The following is an 18,849-nucleotide window of genomic DNA, read 5'->3' as shown; positions in this document are numbered from 1 at the left end:
TAGCTTGGTCATTTCATAATGTTGAGAAGTCTATCCAAATGATCTAAGGAAGGTACATTGCCTTGAAGACTCTTAATGCAGGCATCTTAAGGTTAAAAACACTAGCACAAATAGTGATATGTTGATATAGAGCTTTTCAGGGGCAATTAGGTCTTTTCACACAAGTATTATAACATAATACATTTGCGTATGATGGTACATTGTGTTGAATTGCTTTAATTCATAGGTTGATGAAGTGATCACAGTTTTAGCTATAGAAGGTTATATATATTGACAATGTCACTGTAAGGGCATTTTGGTCAATGCATAATTGTTGAGAACTCTTGTGACATGTATGCTGTGGTCCTGGTATGAGAATATGCAGGCTGCCATTCTTCGCTTAGTGATTAAGCTTGTGAAACATTCATATACATATACATTCATAAGGTTGTACGTCAATGAGCATGCATATTGAAGATATTTTCTATAAAGGTGGCAGGGGTATAATGGTACATTTACACGAGAATTACAGATTATTCTGTGACAAAATGATTAGATAATGGTAACACATACATTTCGTCTTTGAGATAGGATTTGTATTGATGAAGTACCATATATATGCTGCTATAGACATTATAGGGTTTATGCCTTTGAGTGAACCCTAAAAGTGAGTTGCAATGAGAGTGAATTGAGAGCTGAATATGAATACACTTTTATGAGATTGTATGTAATGATGAAAGTTTGATTTAAGTTCAGAAGTCCAATCAGAGAATTCATAAGTGTAGATGATCAAATGGAGGCCTGTAGCTGTGATGTTGGAGGTCTAAGTTTGGTTTGAACTTGTTGTGGTGACTGTATAAGGTTGAGGCAAGTGTAACTTCACATTTTACATCTGCAGAAAGCATGTTTATGATCATTTTTTAACTCCATTTGATTTTGATGTCTCAGACCTTGTGTATCAGCTTATATTTCTGGTCTAGCTTGTTGATTTGAACTTATTATCACTATATCTTTCTGTGAGTTGTATTATTATCATCTGAGCAAGTTTTTATATATGCTGAATCAAGGGTGTTAAGGTTGAGGTTTGCACAGTATTAAGGTTAATGTAGTTTTTGACCATGTGAAACCCTAGTTTTGAAGTTTCTACATAATTGAGCCTGTTGTTGAGTAGTATTTGTATACACATGCTATATTCATCTTGATTATCATTTGAGCATGATTGTAATGAAGATATAAGGAAGTGGATTCCATCTCTGAGTTTATGGGACATGAAATTCCAATTTTACCCCTCAAACCCTAGTTTCAACAGAATGAAGACAAGGTGCCTGTGATGATACTTTAAGCTTGTTTCTCACTCTGATCTTCTATTATAACTTAAAGTATTATTGTTTGTAAACCTTTTTATGTATTGGTTGTGAGCTGTGAGTGCTCATTTGGTCCAAGCAAGGGTGATGTGCACAAGGGGAGTGCAGTGTGTACTTAATGTTGCTAGTGTGTGTGTAGAGACGGTGAAAGTTAGTGTTTCATCTTATACAAGTGTGTGTGTAGAGAGTGAGACAGTTGAGTGTGTAACTACTTGCATGCAAATAGTGGAGATTTTATTAGCTGAGGCCAAAAACTAAAGTTTTTTCTTATTAAGAGGGTTTTCCTTGTAAATACACTGAGTCTTGTAAGTGTGTGTGGAAGCTTGTTGAATCTATTATCATACTCATCATATTACATTGATTATACAAAGAAGAAAAGTTTATACAAAAACTAATTCACCCCTCCCCTCTCCTCTTGGTTTATCATCATTTTTATTCAATAATAATGCATAATGCTTGCCTAATTAACCAGAAATATAATTAAAAGACTATTTGTTAAATTTACCTAGAAATCCCAAATATACTAAGGTTTTGAGATGAGATAAAGAAGAGGCATGACCTAAATGAGAGTGCAATAGTTCGAGATACGATGAAGTGGACTGAGCAGACACAACAAAGATAGTAGGAGTTAGAAGATATAGAGAGAATAGTTCAAATAATCATCCAATCTTACACCTGGTCCCAATGATCTGACTTGTCTGAGGATCCTACACTGTAATGACCTAAACCCGGGGTCCGAAACACTAACCGGGTCCTGACTCGACCCGGAACCATCCAAGGGTAAAATGGTATTTTTGACCATTAAAGTATACTATAGGACATAATAATGTCATAATACTCATTGCTGATCAATTTGGTCCACTTGCGGTTGAAAGAATAGACTTAATCCTTAAAATGGTCCAATTATGGTAAAAGGGGTAATTCTGTCTTTTAGACCGTGCAGTGCATTGGGGACCTTATAACTGCCTTCTAAGTCATATATAAACATTTTGGGTCAATTGAAAAGGTAGGAAAAATAAATTGGTTCAAAGTTACCGATTTTAAGGCTAAAAAGGGTAAAAATGACATTTTGGGTCAACTAACTCACATCCGGACGCGGCCATGGTGTTATGTGCATCCTATAGGTCAAGTAGGACCCAAACGGTGAAGCTCAGAAGGATCAAAGATGGTAAAAAAAAATTAGGTGGGATCCAATAACGAGCACTCATCCGCCCTCTTCGAGTGCTCGTGGGACATGCCAGGTGCCCCCGCGCACATGCTGTTGCATGCCTCAATGCTGGGTGAGTGCTCGTCCACCCAAGTCGAGCCTTTGTTGCTGCCCAGAAAATGGGGCTCTTGCCTCTTTTTGCCCTTGAAGCTAATTTTGAACCTCTTCTTGGTCATTTTGACCTTCGATGCCCTGTCCCAACTAACAACATGTATAAATAGCCATTCTTTTGCATTAAACATTAATAGAGGCATTATATGAATCTTTAAACATTCAACTCAATGCAAAATAGCAACATGGTTCATTCTTACATTAGTTGTCATTACAAAACTCAAGCTTACATCAAATTGATACCAAAAGAATATGGTTGGAAGTTTGGGCTCATAATGCCTCAATTACAATGCTTTATAAAAATTTAACTAGGTCTAAGTATTGAATACAAAAATTGAATACATTAGGAGACGTAAATTAATTTAAATTCTCTCTTATACGTATAAGGAGTTACTATTTTACCCTTTTTCTCTCTACAGTGGGCGATTTACTGTTTTTAGGGTTTCTATGTTATCGGGGGTATAATGATGTGATGTTGGAGGAGGGGCAACCCTCTTCTCCGGCGGGTACTGTTACACCTGTAGTACTTCCCCCCTAGCAAATCGTTTATCATGGAGTTCATCGCTAATGAATTCGACTACTACGGGATTCACACCATTGACATATTACAATGAAAGCCGTGGTAAGGATATTGTCATAATTAAAGATGTAGACATTGTTGACGAATTGAGGTATTGGAAGAACTCAGTGGTTTGCTATGTTCTTGGTAGTAAACCCTACTTTCCATATTTTAAAGCTTACGTGCAGAAGAGATGGCATAAGGATGTTGTGGTGGTTTCATTGAAAGATGGATTTTTCCAGGTTCGATTCCCATCTGAAGAGGATTTGATGAATGTATTATCGAGATTTCAAACATTCCAGGGGCGTGCTATAATTATCAAGAAATGGCATAAGAGTATCCAACTTGAAAGAGATATATTAGCCACAGTTCTAATATGGATGAAGGTGTGTGATCTGCCAGTGCATACACGTAGTGGAACATCCATTTCAAAAATTGTCGAGAAAGTCGAGAAAAGGGTTTGTATGTTCGTGTGTTAGCTGAGATGGAGGTTGATAGTGTGCTTCCAGAAACAATACAGATTAGATTACATGGTCTGCCATGCAGAGCGAAAGTGGAATATGAATGGAAGCCTCAAGTGTGCAAGAGCTATAAAAAGATGGACCATAATGAAGCGGTATGTCCTTTGAATAAGGCTAAGAATATGAAACCTAAGGAACATTAGGTGGTGAAGAACAAGAGTGTTAATCAAGGGGTTACAGATTTGAGGATTATTCAAATTATGGATATTCCAAATGATGCCCAAGATGATATGGAAGGATTCACAGTGCAGAATAAGTTAACAGGAAAATCAAAGGTGGGGGTCCCAATGATTCAACCTCAGATCATTTCAGTGAATGCATTTCAGGTGCTTGATGAAAGCACTGAGAAAGAAGAGGTGACAGAGATTGTGAAAATTTGTAGTGAAAAGTAAGATAATGTGGAGGAAAATTTACTTCGGTAAGAATTGTATAACCAGGCTACGGATTTAATGAAGGGATTGGTTGATTCACCGGAAGTGGTTATGGAGACCCAAGAAGATATCAGTGCTAGAGTGAATGATGGTAAAAAGGAAGGTACTTTGGAGGACTCAGTTTCATCTAGAGGCAGTACACTTTCAAAGAAGCAGAGAGAAAAGAATAGGAAGAAGGAAGTGGAAGTGGATACTAGTGTGAGAATCACAATAGGGATGACTGCTGGTGGGGTTGTTCCACTAAATTCAATTCCTCAATGATAGCTCTTTGGAACATGAGAGGGCTCAACAGGCAAGCAATGTAAAAAGAAGTTATGGCTTGGTTGAGTAGTTCCTCTTTATTTTTGTGTGGCTTGGTTGAAACTAGAGTCTCAAGTAATAAGTTTCAAAGAATTACAGACAGGATCAGGAATAACTGGGAATGGGCCAATAATTATAATGCTGATATTGGGGGTTGTATTTGGTGTAGATGTGATTCCTTAAAGATTGAGGTTATGGTGCTTAAATCAAAAGATCAAATGATGTTACTACAAGTGCTGATTAGAGGGACTAATTCAAGGTTTTTTGTGTCCTTTATATATGCAAAAAATACTGCTTGAGAGAGATAGAAGTTGTGGAAGGATTTGGTTGATTGTGATCAAAGGGTTGATGGCCCTTGGTTGTTGTTAGGAGATTGGAATATTGTTAGGTTCAATAATGAAAAGAAGGGAGGTAGATTACATGCCCCAAGCATTTTTGCTGATTTCATAACACTCTTGATAAGTTATGTTTAGCTGATATGCCAGTAGCTAATGGCATTTATACTTGGTGCAATAAAAGATTTAGTAATAGAAGGATTGATGCTAAATTAGATAGGGGTTTAATGAATGAAGATTGGGTCTTTGCTTATCCTGATGCTCATGTCGTATTAACACCTCTATTGACTTCAAACCATTGGGGTTTATATGTTAATCTGCCGGATAAAATTGCTTCAGCTCGAAAGCCGTTTAGATTTCTGAAGGTCTGGAATAAACAACCCGAAGTTAAAGAATTAGTGGCTTCTATTTGGATGAAACAATTTAAGGGAGATCCAATTAACAAGTTGCTGTTCAAACTTAGGTTATGTAAGAAAGCTGTGAAACAATGGAACTCTAAGAAATTTGGATCATTTTATGCTGAAGTTATTTCTCGTAGGAAGAAGTTAGCTGATATACAGATTGATTTGGCAGTTGATCCTATGTATGGGGATTATATTCAAAAGGAGGATGATTGTAGATTAAATCTGGAAGCTACAATTTCTAATGAAAATATTGTTCTTTCACAGAAATCAAGGATTAGATGGGTGAAGGAGCAAGACAGATGTACAAAGTTCTTCTTTCAGAAAATCAAACAACATAGAGCTAATAGTAATTTGGATGCAATCCGAGATGAAGGGACTATTATCACTGATCCAATTGAAATTCATAGCAGGTTTGTGGATTATTTTCAGAAAGCATATGCAAGGGGGTCTACTGAGTTAGTTGATCTAGAACAGAAATACATCAGAAAGTCTCTAGGAGGTGAAGAGGTCAGTATGTTACAGGCTGTTGTTTCTAAAGAGGAGGTGAAGAACACTATTTTTGAAATGGGCGCTGATAGAGCCACTGGACCTGATGGATTTACTGCTAGGTTTTTTCAACAGTGCTGGTCTATTGTGGGAGAGGAATTTATGGAGGCTATCATGCAATTCTTTCAGAATCCAGTGTTGGGGAAGGGAGTTAATAGCACATTCATTACTTTGATAAAAAAGAAGAAGGATGCTATGAAGGTAGAGGATTACAGGCTTATTTCTTTGTGCAATGTTTTTATAAAGTTGTGGCAAAGATTCTAGCTAACAGACTTGCTAAGGTGTTAGGAAGTATTGTTGGGAATGAACAAATGGCTTTCATTCAAGGTAGAAGGATACATGATAATATTATTGTTGCTAATGAACTTATGAGAGGGTTTGGTGCTAAGAGAGCTAAAGCAACCATGGCTTGGAAGATTGATTTGAGGAAAGCTTATAATACAGTGCAATGGCCTTTTCTATTTAAGTTATTGAAGCTATTTGGTTTTGGTAATCAATGGATTGGCTGGATTACGGAGTGTGTTTCATCAGTGTGGTTTTCTATCCTTGTCAATGGATCTCCTCAAGGTTTTTTCCAACCTGAAAGGGGTTTAAGGCAGGGATGCCCTTTATCTCCTCTCCTCTTTACTCTTGTGACAGAGTACTATTCTGGGATGATGGAGTTGGAAACTAAAAGAGGTTAAATTTTTCCTTCACAAGCTGCAGTTAAAGCTGGAATTCCAATCACACATTAGTTTTTTGCTGATGATTTGTTACTAGTGGTAAAGGCTAATATGGCTAGTATTTTAACTCTAAATAAATTATTGATAAAGTTTGAGAAAACTTCTAGTTTAGCTGTCAGTAAAGAAAAGTCTGAAGTGTATCTTACTAGAGTAGTGAGAAGAAGAACTTCCATCCTTAGAACCTTGGGGTGTAAAGAAGGGAAACTACCTTTTACATACCTAGGGTTACCCATTTTTGATAAAATGTTGAGGAGAGTTGATTGTTTAAGCCTGGTGGACAAGGTCATTGCTGTTACATCCAGATGGAATGGTTTGCATATATCAATGGCAAGTAGAGTTGAGCTTAGCAGAGCTGTCATTGTCCCAATGGTTCAATATTGGACCTCAGTTTTTTCATTACCTGCTGTTGTAACTAGTATTATAGAGAGGAGAATGAGGAACTTTATATGGGGGCATGTTGAAAATACAAAGAAAATGCATGGTATTAGGTGGAAAAAGATCATAGCCTCTAAAGAGGAAGGTGGTCTAGGATTGAGAAAAATAAAAGACATTGATATTGATGCAAAAATCTGTCTGGCTTGGGATTTTTTACTGTCAAAGGATAGAATTTGGGTTGCTTGGTTTAGGAATTGTTATTTAAAGAGAGCCTCATATTGGAATGTGGTTATTAGTGGGTCTTCTTCAGCTGTCTGGAGGAGTATTGTTGCTGTCAGAGACTTTATTAAGGTAAATTGCAGATTCAAGATTGGTAATGGGTAGAACATTAAAGTGTTTATGGATCCATGGTGTGAAGGAAAGTTTTTGAGTGAGATTTTCAGTCATAGGATTCTGGGGTGTTTGAGCAGAGATAAGAATATATATATGAGTGAATTCATCATTGATGGCCATTGGGATGATGATAAATTGAGCAATACAAACCAAGATCTGATGCAGGTATTCAGGAACCAGCTGATTGTCACAGGTGAGGATAAATTGCAGTGGTTTACACATTCTTTTGGTTTCAAAGCAGCATGGGAAATAGCTAGAGTGAAGAATCAGCAGGTGGTTTGGGCCGGTTTGTGCTGGAATGGTGGAAGGCCACGACGGTCAGTACACTCAATGCTGATTATGCATAGAGCAATTATTTCAAATGATTTTCTATAGAAGAGAGGCTTTGCATTAGCTTCTAGATGTTATTTGTGCTATAAAGAGGCTGAATCTTGTCATACCCCTTAACTTTAGAGACATGGGTTGATCAAGTCCACGCTCACAAAACCAAGGGATATCAAAACAATTAATATTTAGCAAGCACAAAATACAAAGATGAATAATAACGAATTAATAAAAGGCTGAAGAAATTAATAAATAATAATTCCATTAACTAAAAATCCTCTAAAGGTTATAACTCGGGAATCCAATAGTTTAAGGACCCCTTAACCAATATCCATTAATCTAAAAAATCATAAGTAAAACTAAAGTCAAATAACTTAACAACATCCTACTTTGCAATAAATGAGAGTGGATGATGGAGAAGCCTCCAAGCTGCGGATCCTCAACCTTGAGACTTGAACTTCTACGAACCTGAAAAAATAAAATAAGGTGGGTCAAAACCCACGAACAAGTTCCCTCTAACAAGCCCTTGAAAACCGATGAATAACACATCTCTAACCACAACCATCCTAATTCCAATTTTAGCCTTTAATAAATAGTGATAAGTAATAATACATAAAATCACCAATAATAATTACTACCTCTATAATCCCAAACTGTGAATTAATAAATATATATATAGATTTATATATATATACACACGACCATCCTTAACATACACCGTTTCCATCACATGGAACTCAACTTTCCCGAAATTAATCCAAATGGTTAATTAACCATTAATAATGCCATACTCAATCCTCGGAGTATTTTATATCCTCCTATTCATAACCATAACCATAGATGTTTATTTAATTATCTAATTCCTATAGCATTATATTTATGCTTTGGCAACTCGTCCAAGTCTCCACAAGTATAATATATATACTTAACCAATTGACATTCCAATTATATCCTGGCAAATAACCCATGCCTCTAATAGTATGTTCTTGTCCATACTTAGTTAATGACAACTTATTCATAACTTTGGCAAATAATCCATGCCTCCAATAGTATGTTCTTGTCCATACTTAGTTAACGATAATTTATTTATATTTCTGGCAAATAATCTATGCCTCCAATAGTATGTTCTCTACATACAAAATTGATAACAAAATATTTATACCTTGGCAAATAATCCATGCCTCCAAATCAACCATATCCCATAAGCATAAATTAAAAGCACAATAAAGCATATAATAAGCAACATAGGTACAACACAAGCATACACAAAAAGATGTAAAATAATCCTCTAAGATTTTCATCCCAATTACAACATGTCAACACATGATAAATCTCATAGAACAATTTAATAAATTGTTTAAACATATTTCCAAAACCAATAGCCGTATAAGCATTCAAAACTTCCCTTTAAATTATTATTAAACTAATCATTCTTATTTAGATTAGTTAAAATAAGTTTAAAAATAATCCTGGGCAATTAAAAACAACATCCAGGTCATGGTCCAACTGAGTAGGCTGAGTTCCCAACTGAGCAAGCTGAGTTCCCAACTGAGCAAGTTGAGTTCCTAACTTAGTTGGCTGAGTTGGGCTGAAGTGTCTTCTTCGTCGCGATAGCAGCATCTAACCTCTGTAACTTATCCGTCTCACCTCCGATTCGTATAAGAACAATCCTAATTAAATTCTAGGATGATCTAATACATAGTTATGCATCCATATACGTATTCTAAACATGATCTAATATGATTTTATTTAAATCAAAACAACCAAAAACATTATAATATAAATACAACCAGTTTCCTTCCATGCTTTTAACCCTATGTCTAGGTGATTAGCATGCAATTTACTGTCTAAATTATGATACCCAGGGTGTAGAACTCATGGGTTCTAAAAGGAGAGGTAGAGAAAAACTTGCCTGAAGTTTCAAAACGAAACTAACGCACCGCAAGCTTCTCAATTCTGATCTGTAACTCCGGCTTCTCTCTGTGTTGCCGTTGTCTTCTTCCTTGGTCCAGCCTTCCCTTTGGTTCGGCTTTCCCTCTCGGTTTCTCTCTCTCTCGACAAACCCTATTTCTACCTCCTTCTTTCTCACGTAATAACCCTTCCTAAGCGTTACACAATAGGTGTATATATATACATATACACACATATACCTAGTCTCCTAACCCTAATATGATAACTCCCCATATGTATCAACGTAATATACATATAAACATATATTTATAAGTAATTTATATATATATATAATCCTCCGAAATAAATAAGTATATATATATGATGTATATATACTTACTATAATTATCTATATATTTCAATTAATATATATATATAATAAATCCCACAATAATGATAAGCATATGTATTTACGTCATATATATATATATATATAATTACTATATATATATAATCCCCCTATATAAATATATATATATATATATACGTATATATATTTATATAATTCAATCCATCTATTATGCATAATATATTTTATATAAACATTCATGCATAAATCCATGGGCCTCTAAGCCTTATAAATCCTCCAAGGCTTCCCATATAGCCGACTATCAAATCCTTTAATCTATTTCCAAGTCCAGTCCATTTAATAAAATAAATAAATCCATAAAATAACTAATTACATGCATCATATACACAAACAATCAACAAAGTCATTCCATATAAGCAAAGTCAACACAACAACAAATCAATCAAAAATCAAGTATCTAACACACACATAATCATCATTCCAATAAATCAAATAACAAAATAAATTTATTTAAACTAGTAAATCCATTTAAACCCATTTAAAGGCAATTTATTTAATTAAATATTTCCTTTAATTTCTAGAGGTATTACATTCTTCCCCCCTAACAAAAGGAATTCCGTTTTCGGAATTCACGAATCCTTGAAATAAAATTTTTTATTATTTATTCCAAAATTTTCATTTCTCATTTTTCCATGTGGAAATTACTCCATCCACACATACGTAACACATAATCCATTACATTATGAACGTGTTAAACAAATCCGTATTTGTTGCATCTAATTGCAACCTAACCTTGCCAACTTATCTGCGTTGGTAACTATCCCCATTGTTACATCATCTGGCAACAAAAAAATATAAAAATCTTGTTTACACACATGAGGCGAAATATATAGTAGCGCCAAAAATAGGTTATTACCTATTCAAAACAAAATATGAGATAATTAGTGACTGAGGTAACAATCCTCCTTCCTTACCAAATTACCTTATTCTAAAAAGGAAATATAATATGGAGTAATAACGCATTCCTATTCCTTGAACTCGAATACACGAGTTTATGCTAAATACAACCATTCCGGTAATGCTAGCAGCGCACATAAGATCTCTAAGAAGAGTATCTCATAACAATGGGTCCTTAAAATGCATATAGAACCAAAAACTTCAGTAATACCCAACCATGTACATGATCAATCATCTAAATCCGTAAACCTTGCTATAACAATAATCTTTTAATGGCCATTGCTATAGTCCAACTATGAGAGCTTATTTATTGCTCTCCATTTTCCTTGCCATTGATGGCCCGTTCCGGTCATATCCACTTATTGTAACGGTGGATATCCTGACTTGGTCATACTATCAACCTTTACCAATATGGAAGTAGAATCCCAATAAAATGTCGCCTTCCCATATCCATGTTAATGTTAATAAAGTGGCAATAATGTTACCTTGTGATCCCCTCACATCCTCCTGAGTAGTTAAGATTGAGAGTTGATGCCCCAGTTCTTACCACCTCCTTCATACTTGTTGATACATTCGACATCCTTGTATCTCATTACTTATCAGATTTCACTAACGAAAGTGAAATGCTTCTGAAAGTCAACATCAAATCTAGTACGACCTCAAAATTCCCCAACCAATAATCATGAGACAAGAAGTTGTAACTTCCCACATCTCTAATATCCCTCCTTGATCCGTTTCATATGTATGGACGTATACCATAGGCCTTTATATTCTAGCCCCCATAATATGATACTACAGTAATTACCTTTATTTATGAGACAAAACACTACTCAAACTCCATTTCGTGGATTTATACAAAATGGTCATGGTAATTGAACTTCCAAGATCCACCAGAAAGGAAAGTCATTCCTTTCGTCATTCCTATCTATACCGTTGCAGAGATTTATAGATAAATACCGATTTATGTCAATACTAAGTGTCAACCAACCCTTTAATTTATTGTAAATTATCCAAACAAAAATCCTCCCTTACCATAATACAATCTATTTGTCATTAGAGTGATCGATCCCACATTATCAGAAATTCATTTGCCAGATAATTCGAAACTACATTCCCCTTTTATTAGGGTTATACCAAAGTCTTGAATGAAACCATTAAAACCTGACTTATTCAAGTAAAATGTTCTTTGAGATAATTGCATGTTCCTATCTGTTGAAATATTTATTTCAACAATCTCCTTAAAGTTCGAGTCAAAATTCATCTTTGACTCAAAAAGAACCCTAAAAAAATTTCTCGTAATTAACGAGACATTAGTACCTAATCCTTTGTCCTTTCCGTGGACTCCTTATCTATAACGAACTATACACCAACCCTGGGCATGAAATTTTTTTTTTTATTACATCCCAATCCTCCTTTATCAAAACATTTACCCAATCTCGATTTCCAATGTGCAAATATATATGGTAATGTGCCTACTATTCATGCGTAGATTGCACTAACACCCACTGGTGTAACATACTAACTGTGCATGGTTTATATAAATTACCACCATCAATCCGAATGATCCAAATACAAATGAATGTGATGCACTTGTACCAAAATAAACATGTCTATGTATAACATGAATAAAAACATACCGTCAATTAGTGTGAGGTGCCCATGCATCATATGGTGTAACATTATACACCCTTCCCTGATGCACCTGTTGTATTGGTTGCCCTATGGTGGTAGTGGTGCTTACAAAGCTGGATAAGCCTGAGTCGGCACATGTGAGAATTGTGGAGCCGATAATGGTTGCTCATGTCCCTGTTGCACATATTGTCTCGAAGCCATCCTAGGACAACGTCTGGATGAATGCCCATATTCTCCACACTTATAGCAATGACCTTTAAAAAGGTCTATCTGCCCCTGTACTTGACCCTGTCCAGTCTATGGTACCCCAATCTGCTGCTTCTGAGTAAGAACCCCCTCTCTCTGAGCCTCTGAAGTACCCCTGTGCTTCGTCCAAAGTTGATGTCCCTGGAATTCACCCATATCTTTATTTTTGGCTCCATCGCCCTTAGCAGAGTGATTAATAGAGTCTTTATCAGTCCGATTCTCATCCCTAGATCACTTGTAATCTTTCCTAGCCTGGCAATGTTGCAAAGCTGCATCAACAACCTGTGAATATGTGGTGTATGCGGGACTTCCCAAAATAACCTTCTTAATGGGCCAAGTTAACCCATTTAAAAAGCATGCCCCCTTTTTTACCTCTGTATTTACTTCCTCTAATGCAAATAGAGACAGGTTTGTGAATTCCTGCTCATATTCTATAACTGTCCTCCTTTTTCTTAGCTGCTCTGACCACAAACGAAAAATATTTGTCGTCAAAACGATCCTAGAACTGATCATATGTCAGTGTGGTCCTTTCCTCCGTAGTGGTGATAGACTCCCACCACTGTAGTGCATCTCCCACCAGCTTGAAAGTGGCGAGCATCTGTTTCTAAGTTTCTATGCACTCCACCATATAAAGATGACGCTCGATATCTTTCTTCCACTAATGTGCAGTCTTCACATCTGTGGACCCTGAAAACTTCGGTGGACTCCCTTTAATAAAGGAATTCCTCGCTTTCTCCCAAGCACTAGGTTGTCCCACTGGTATAGGAGCGGGTGCCTGCAGAAGAAGTTGCTGATTCTGAATTGCAGCCGCCATTGCTGCAGTAACAGCCTGAGGATGATATGAACCATATTAGGAGAAATCTCTTGCTCTCTCCCTTGGTCATCATCCTAATCCTACTGCTCCAGCACAACACTGATAAGCGCCGAATAATGTATATTCAAGCGCCCTAAATTACATTAACAAAGTCCAGTTATTAATTATTTTATGTAGATTAACTCCAATTCTATGTTTTTATGCATTTTCAGGTTCATTGGCCAAAATGGAACAAGAATAAGGCCTTGTGGAGTCTTGAGCAACAAAAGGGTGCCAATGCTGAATTCTGGCAGCAGTAGAGCCTGGACTTCGCTTGCCATTTTGACCTTCCAAACTCGAGAACTGGACTTCCCTCATAACATGAAAGATTTAGAGTTCTGAATCAGCTTTCCAAATCTTCAAGTGGTTCATCATTCGGAGTTTGGAGCAGAGAGTTATGATCTTCACAACAGAGGTGCGCAGAACTGCCTAGCAGCACTGATGTACTGCCTTTCTCCCCATTTTCGACCAACCAGACTTGAGATTTGGGTCTTCATCAAAACATGAAGTTTTTAAAGCACTGAATCAGCTCTCCAAAGCTTCAAACAGATCGTCATTCGGAGTTCGGGGCACAAAGTTATAGCAGTTTTCCCAAAATAGGTCAGCACTGAGCAAGAGGAGCATGTCGCACATTGCACTAAGTTAGAGTGCTCGAAGTCACCAAGCGTGCGCTCGAAAATCAGGCAGAATGCCCTTCGGAAATGGCTCATTTCAGCCCACTTGCACATTGGTTTCCTCAATGCCATCTTCCCTCTTTATGAAGTGGTTGGAGGTGTTCCTTGGAGGAGAGAGGGTATGGTTGGAGCATAAAAGGCTACCCAAAGGCCACATATATCATTAAGCTTTATCTTGAGCAAGAGAAAGGAGAGAGAAGAGAGCAAGGAGAAGGGTGTTCTTGAGTGCTACAGTAGGAGCTCGAAAATGGAGATGAGGATGATGCTTCTTCCTTCTTCTAGCTCACCAATGGGTAACTAAACCTCATCTAGGGAGGTGATGAAACCCCTCCCTTGTAAGCATGTGTTAGTATAGTTTATTTTTGGGGATTACAATGTATTTTTGATAGTCTTTCCATGGTCAAGAGCCTCATTTTTGTTGTAATGAATGTTGAATGTTTTAAATGATTATTGTGAGTTATTCATCTTGTCTTGGATGGTTGCCTTTCTTAATCATATTGCTTGCACTTCCATGGTGACAATGGAAGTTAGATCATGGAATGGTTTTAATGGCATGGAGTTGGAGAACCTAGATAGTTCATGGCTTAGGGTTTCCCTTTGATGGGCTATACTTGATTCTTAGCTTTATGTGCATTCACCATTTAAATTAGGGCTTGATAATCCTTGGCTTAGTAAGCATGTTCTAAGCTACATTTTAGTTTAGGTAGTTGATCATGTGAACCTTTGATGGTTTATTCTTGCCTTTCTAATTAAATGAACTTCTTAAGGATATTATAGCAACCTAGTATTGTTATGTATCATGACTATCATATATGTTGTTTTCCCCTTAAATTAATCTTAACCTAGCATGTGTATAGGGATGGAGGTGGATTCATTTCCCTAGCCTTCTTTACTTGTACTCACTCCCTTAAATTCTTGCAATTTACTGTTTTATGCACTTTTAATTTCCTAGCTTAAGTGACATCCAACAAAACCTCTATACACCCTTCATCATTCTAAGAATGATTCTAGACATTTAGGTTGTATTAGACTAGCGTAGTCCCTGTGGTTCGACTTACCCGACCAATAGCCCTATTTTACAATGATTCGTGCTATTGCGAAGGTTGATGTATGATTGACCAACCAATCAATTTTTGGCGCCGTTGCCGGGGACTGCAAACGGTTTAGCAACCGAAGTTTCTAGGGTTAAATTTAGTTTGATTGTGAATATTGTGTCTTGTGAATATTCCTTGTGTGTTTTGACCACCTTTGTGTTTTAAGTGTTGTAAGATTCTAGGGACTCGAAGCTCGCCGTGGGAATGCTAGCAAATTGTAAGTCTAGAGGACCCCAGGTAAGTCTCGTGACTTCTAGTTTCGAGTTGTGAATATTGTGCATGTGTTAAATTTAGTTTTAGTTTAGTTGTGAAGCCCTTGTTGAGGCTCTTATCCTGTTTAAATTTTGTGTTAAAGCATCGGTCCTTGTCGTGGCCATTTACATTTTCCGTCTTGATAATTGAGGAGAAAGGGAACATCGTATGTGGAGTTGTGGTTGATGAATTGCTTTGTTGAGTATATGCTTTATTGTTGATGTTCGGTCGTAGGTCACTTTCCTTACCCACAATCGATTCGCCCATTGATATCAATTCTCTTGAAAGAACTCTTAGACGGAACCTTAGGGAACCCACTCTTACAAGGGACCTTGAAACTGAATTCAATATAATGGGGGATAACGTAGGAAATCCGGGGAATGAAAGGGCTGAAATTCCTAATATCGAGCCAATGACTCTTAGAGATCATTTCATCCCTACCACCTATGCTTCTCCATCTTGCATAGTGATGCCAAACATCGATGCAGCTCAATATGAGATCAAGTCTAGTACCATTCAAATGCTTCCATCATTTCATGGCTTTGATAATGAAGATCCATACAAGCATCTTGATGAGTTCCTTGAAATCTGTTCAACCATCCGGTTGAGAGGTTTTCCGGACAATGCACTTCATCTCCATCTCTTCCCATTCTCCCTAAAAGATAGGGCAAAATATTGGTTGAACTCCCTCGCTCCCAACTCTATTACTTCTTGGGCTCAATTGCAACAAGAATTTCTTAAGAAGTATTATCCAGTGAGTAAAACCAACCAAATGAGGCGTTCCATTCTAAGCTTTTCTCAAGTTGATGGAGAACAACTCCACGAGACTTGGGAAAGGTTACAAGATCTTCTTCGGAAGTGTCCTCATCATTTGATCCCAAAATGGCAATTAGTGCAAGCTTTCTATGCCGGCTTGACCGAAACCCATAGATTCATGGTTGATTCTTCTTGTGGTGGGATGTTCATGTCCAAGAATGCGGATGAGGCTTGGACCTTACTTGAGAATTTGAGTGAAAATTCACTTCAACACAATTCTCGTAGGGCTCCGACCGCAACCACTCCAAACAACACCAACCCTTGTCAACCAAAGTCAATAAGGGAGGAATCATCTCAAGTGGATGCCATCGCTCATAAATTCTATCAATTGATGGCACCACATCTTCCTCCTTCATTGTCTCAAAATTCGGCAAGTTCAGTTTGTGCTTCATGTACTAGTCCATTCCATCTCTCGGAAGATTGCCCCACAACGGAGCAATTTCCTAGTCCCAACCAAGAGCAAGCTAATGCCATGTTCTCACGGCCCGGGAACAACCCATATTCCAACACCTACAATCCGGGTTGGCGAGATCATCCGAATTTCTCGTGGCGGCAACAAGCCCCACAGAATTCCCAATTCCAAAACCAAGGGCGGCAAAATCAGCCCTCTTCTCAATATCAAGGTAGACCTTTCCAAGCCTCTTCAAGCTACCGTCCTCCTTACAATCCAAATGTCTCCAATCAACCTCCTGTGTGTCCAGCTGACGAGATAGTAGCTGCAAACAAGCAAATGATGGAATCATTAAATAAGCAAATAATGGATGCCAACAAGCAACTCTTGACATCCTTGCAGCCTACTCTCCAAATGGTCCACTCTCATACTCAATCCATAGCTAATCTCGAAAATCAAGTGGGCCAAATAGCTAACTCGGTGAATCAATTGCTTCAAAAGGACAAGGGCAAGCTTCCCTCTCAACCTTTTGAAAATCCTAGAGGAATTCATGTGATTGACGAAACCCCTCCTCCGAGTGGGCCGACTCATGAACAAGTTCAAGCTATCACCACCCTTCGGAGTGGTAGAGTGGTGGACAACAAGGTCGATGGAGACAAAAGTGAAGAAGTTTCGCCGTTGAAAAATCCAAATTCAAGCTCTTCTAATCCAAATTCTTGGCCCAATACCATTCACGGATATCCCACACATGTCTCCCCAAATGTGGAAACTACTTATGAGCCAAAAGCTCTGTTTCCTCAACGTCTTCAAGAGTCGACACACTTTGGGAACAAGAATTGTAAAATTCAAGACATGTGGGAAGTCTTCAAGCAAGTGAAGATTAACTTGCCCCTGTTGGATGCTATCAAGCAAATCCCCCCCTATACAAAATTTCTTAAAGATTTGTGCACTCAAAAGCGCACTTCTAAAAATCATTTGCCAAAAAAAGTGAGGTTGACTGAAAATGTTAGTGCTATTATTCAGCACAGCACTCCCCCGAAGTATAAGGATCCGGGTGCCCCCACAATCTCGTGCGTCATTGGTGATAGCAAAATCGAGAGGGCCGTCCTTGACTTAGGAGCTAGTGTGAATTTAATTCCATACTCGGTCTACCTACAACTTGGTTTGGGCGATCTTAAGCCGACTTCTGTGGTTTTGCAACTTGCCGATAGATCGGTCAAGCATCCACGAGGTATTCTTGAGGACGTCATCATCAAAGTGGACAAATTCTACTTCCCGGTAGATTTTGTGGTTCTTGATACGGAACCAGTCCATGACCCAAAAAGCACATTCCCGTGATCCTTGGTAGACCATTTTTAGCTACGGCTAATGCATCAATTAATTGCCGAACCGGGGTGATGGACATTGCTTTTGGAAACATGCAAGTCAAACTCCACATCTTTCATGCAACTCAACATCCCTCCAATGAGGATGATTGTTTTCTTGTGGATGTCATTGATGAAGTGGTCGAAGAATCTCTCCCCTTCATCCTAAGCAAAGATCCCCTTGAAACTTGCATGTCTCATTTTGACTTCTCAAACTTTGATGTTGATCAAGCCATTCAAGAAGTCAATTCCTTGCTTGATATTAATGCTATCATGGATGTACCTCCTTGGAAAATTCCAAAAGAACCACTTCCCCAACTTTCCACCACTCCTCCGGTCCCATCATTGTTATCTCCGCCACAACTTGAGCTTAAGCCGCTCCCGGCCCATCTCAAGTATGTGTTCCTTGGTCCAAAGCAAACCCTTCCGGTCATTATTGCCTCGGACCTTCAAAAAGACCAAGAGACCAACCTTTTAGCGGTGCTCCAAGAGCATAAAGAAGCTATTGGTTGGACAGTGGCAGATTTGAAAGGAATTGACCCCTCCATTTGTATGCACCGCATTCATATGGAGGATGACGCAAAGCCTACTAGAGAGGTCCAGCGCCGGTTAAATCCAAACATGAAGGAAGTGGTCATGAAAGAGGTGATCAAATTGCTAGATGCGGGAATCATCTATCCTATCTCTGATAGCAAGTGGGTGAGCCCCACACAAGTTGTCCCCAAGAAATCCGGGCTCA

The sequence above is a fragment of the Cornus florida genome, unplaced genomic scaffold (genome assembly GCF_030987335.1).
Source record: "Cornus florida cultivar Cherokee Brave unplaced genomic scaffold, ASM3098733v1 CherokeeBrave_3.0.0_Hap2_Chr02, whole genome shotgun sequence".
NCBI classification, from domain to species: Eukaryota; Viridiplantae; Streptophyta; class Magnoliopsida; order Cornales; family Cornaceae; genus Cornus; species Cornus florida.
Note: the sequence above shows the minus strand (reverse complement) of the source record.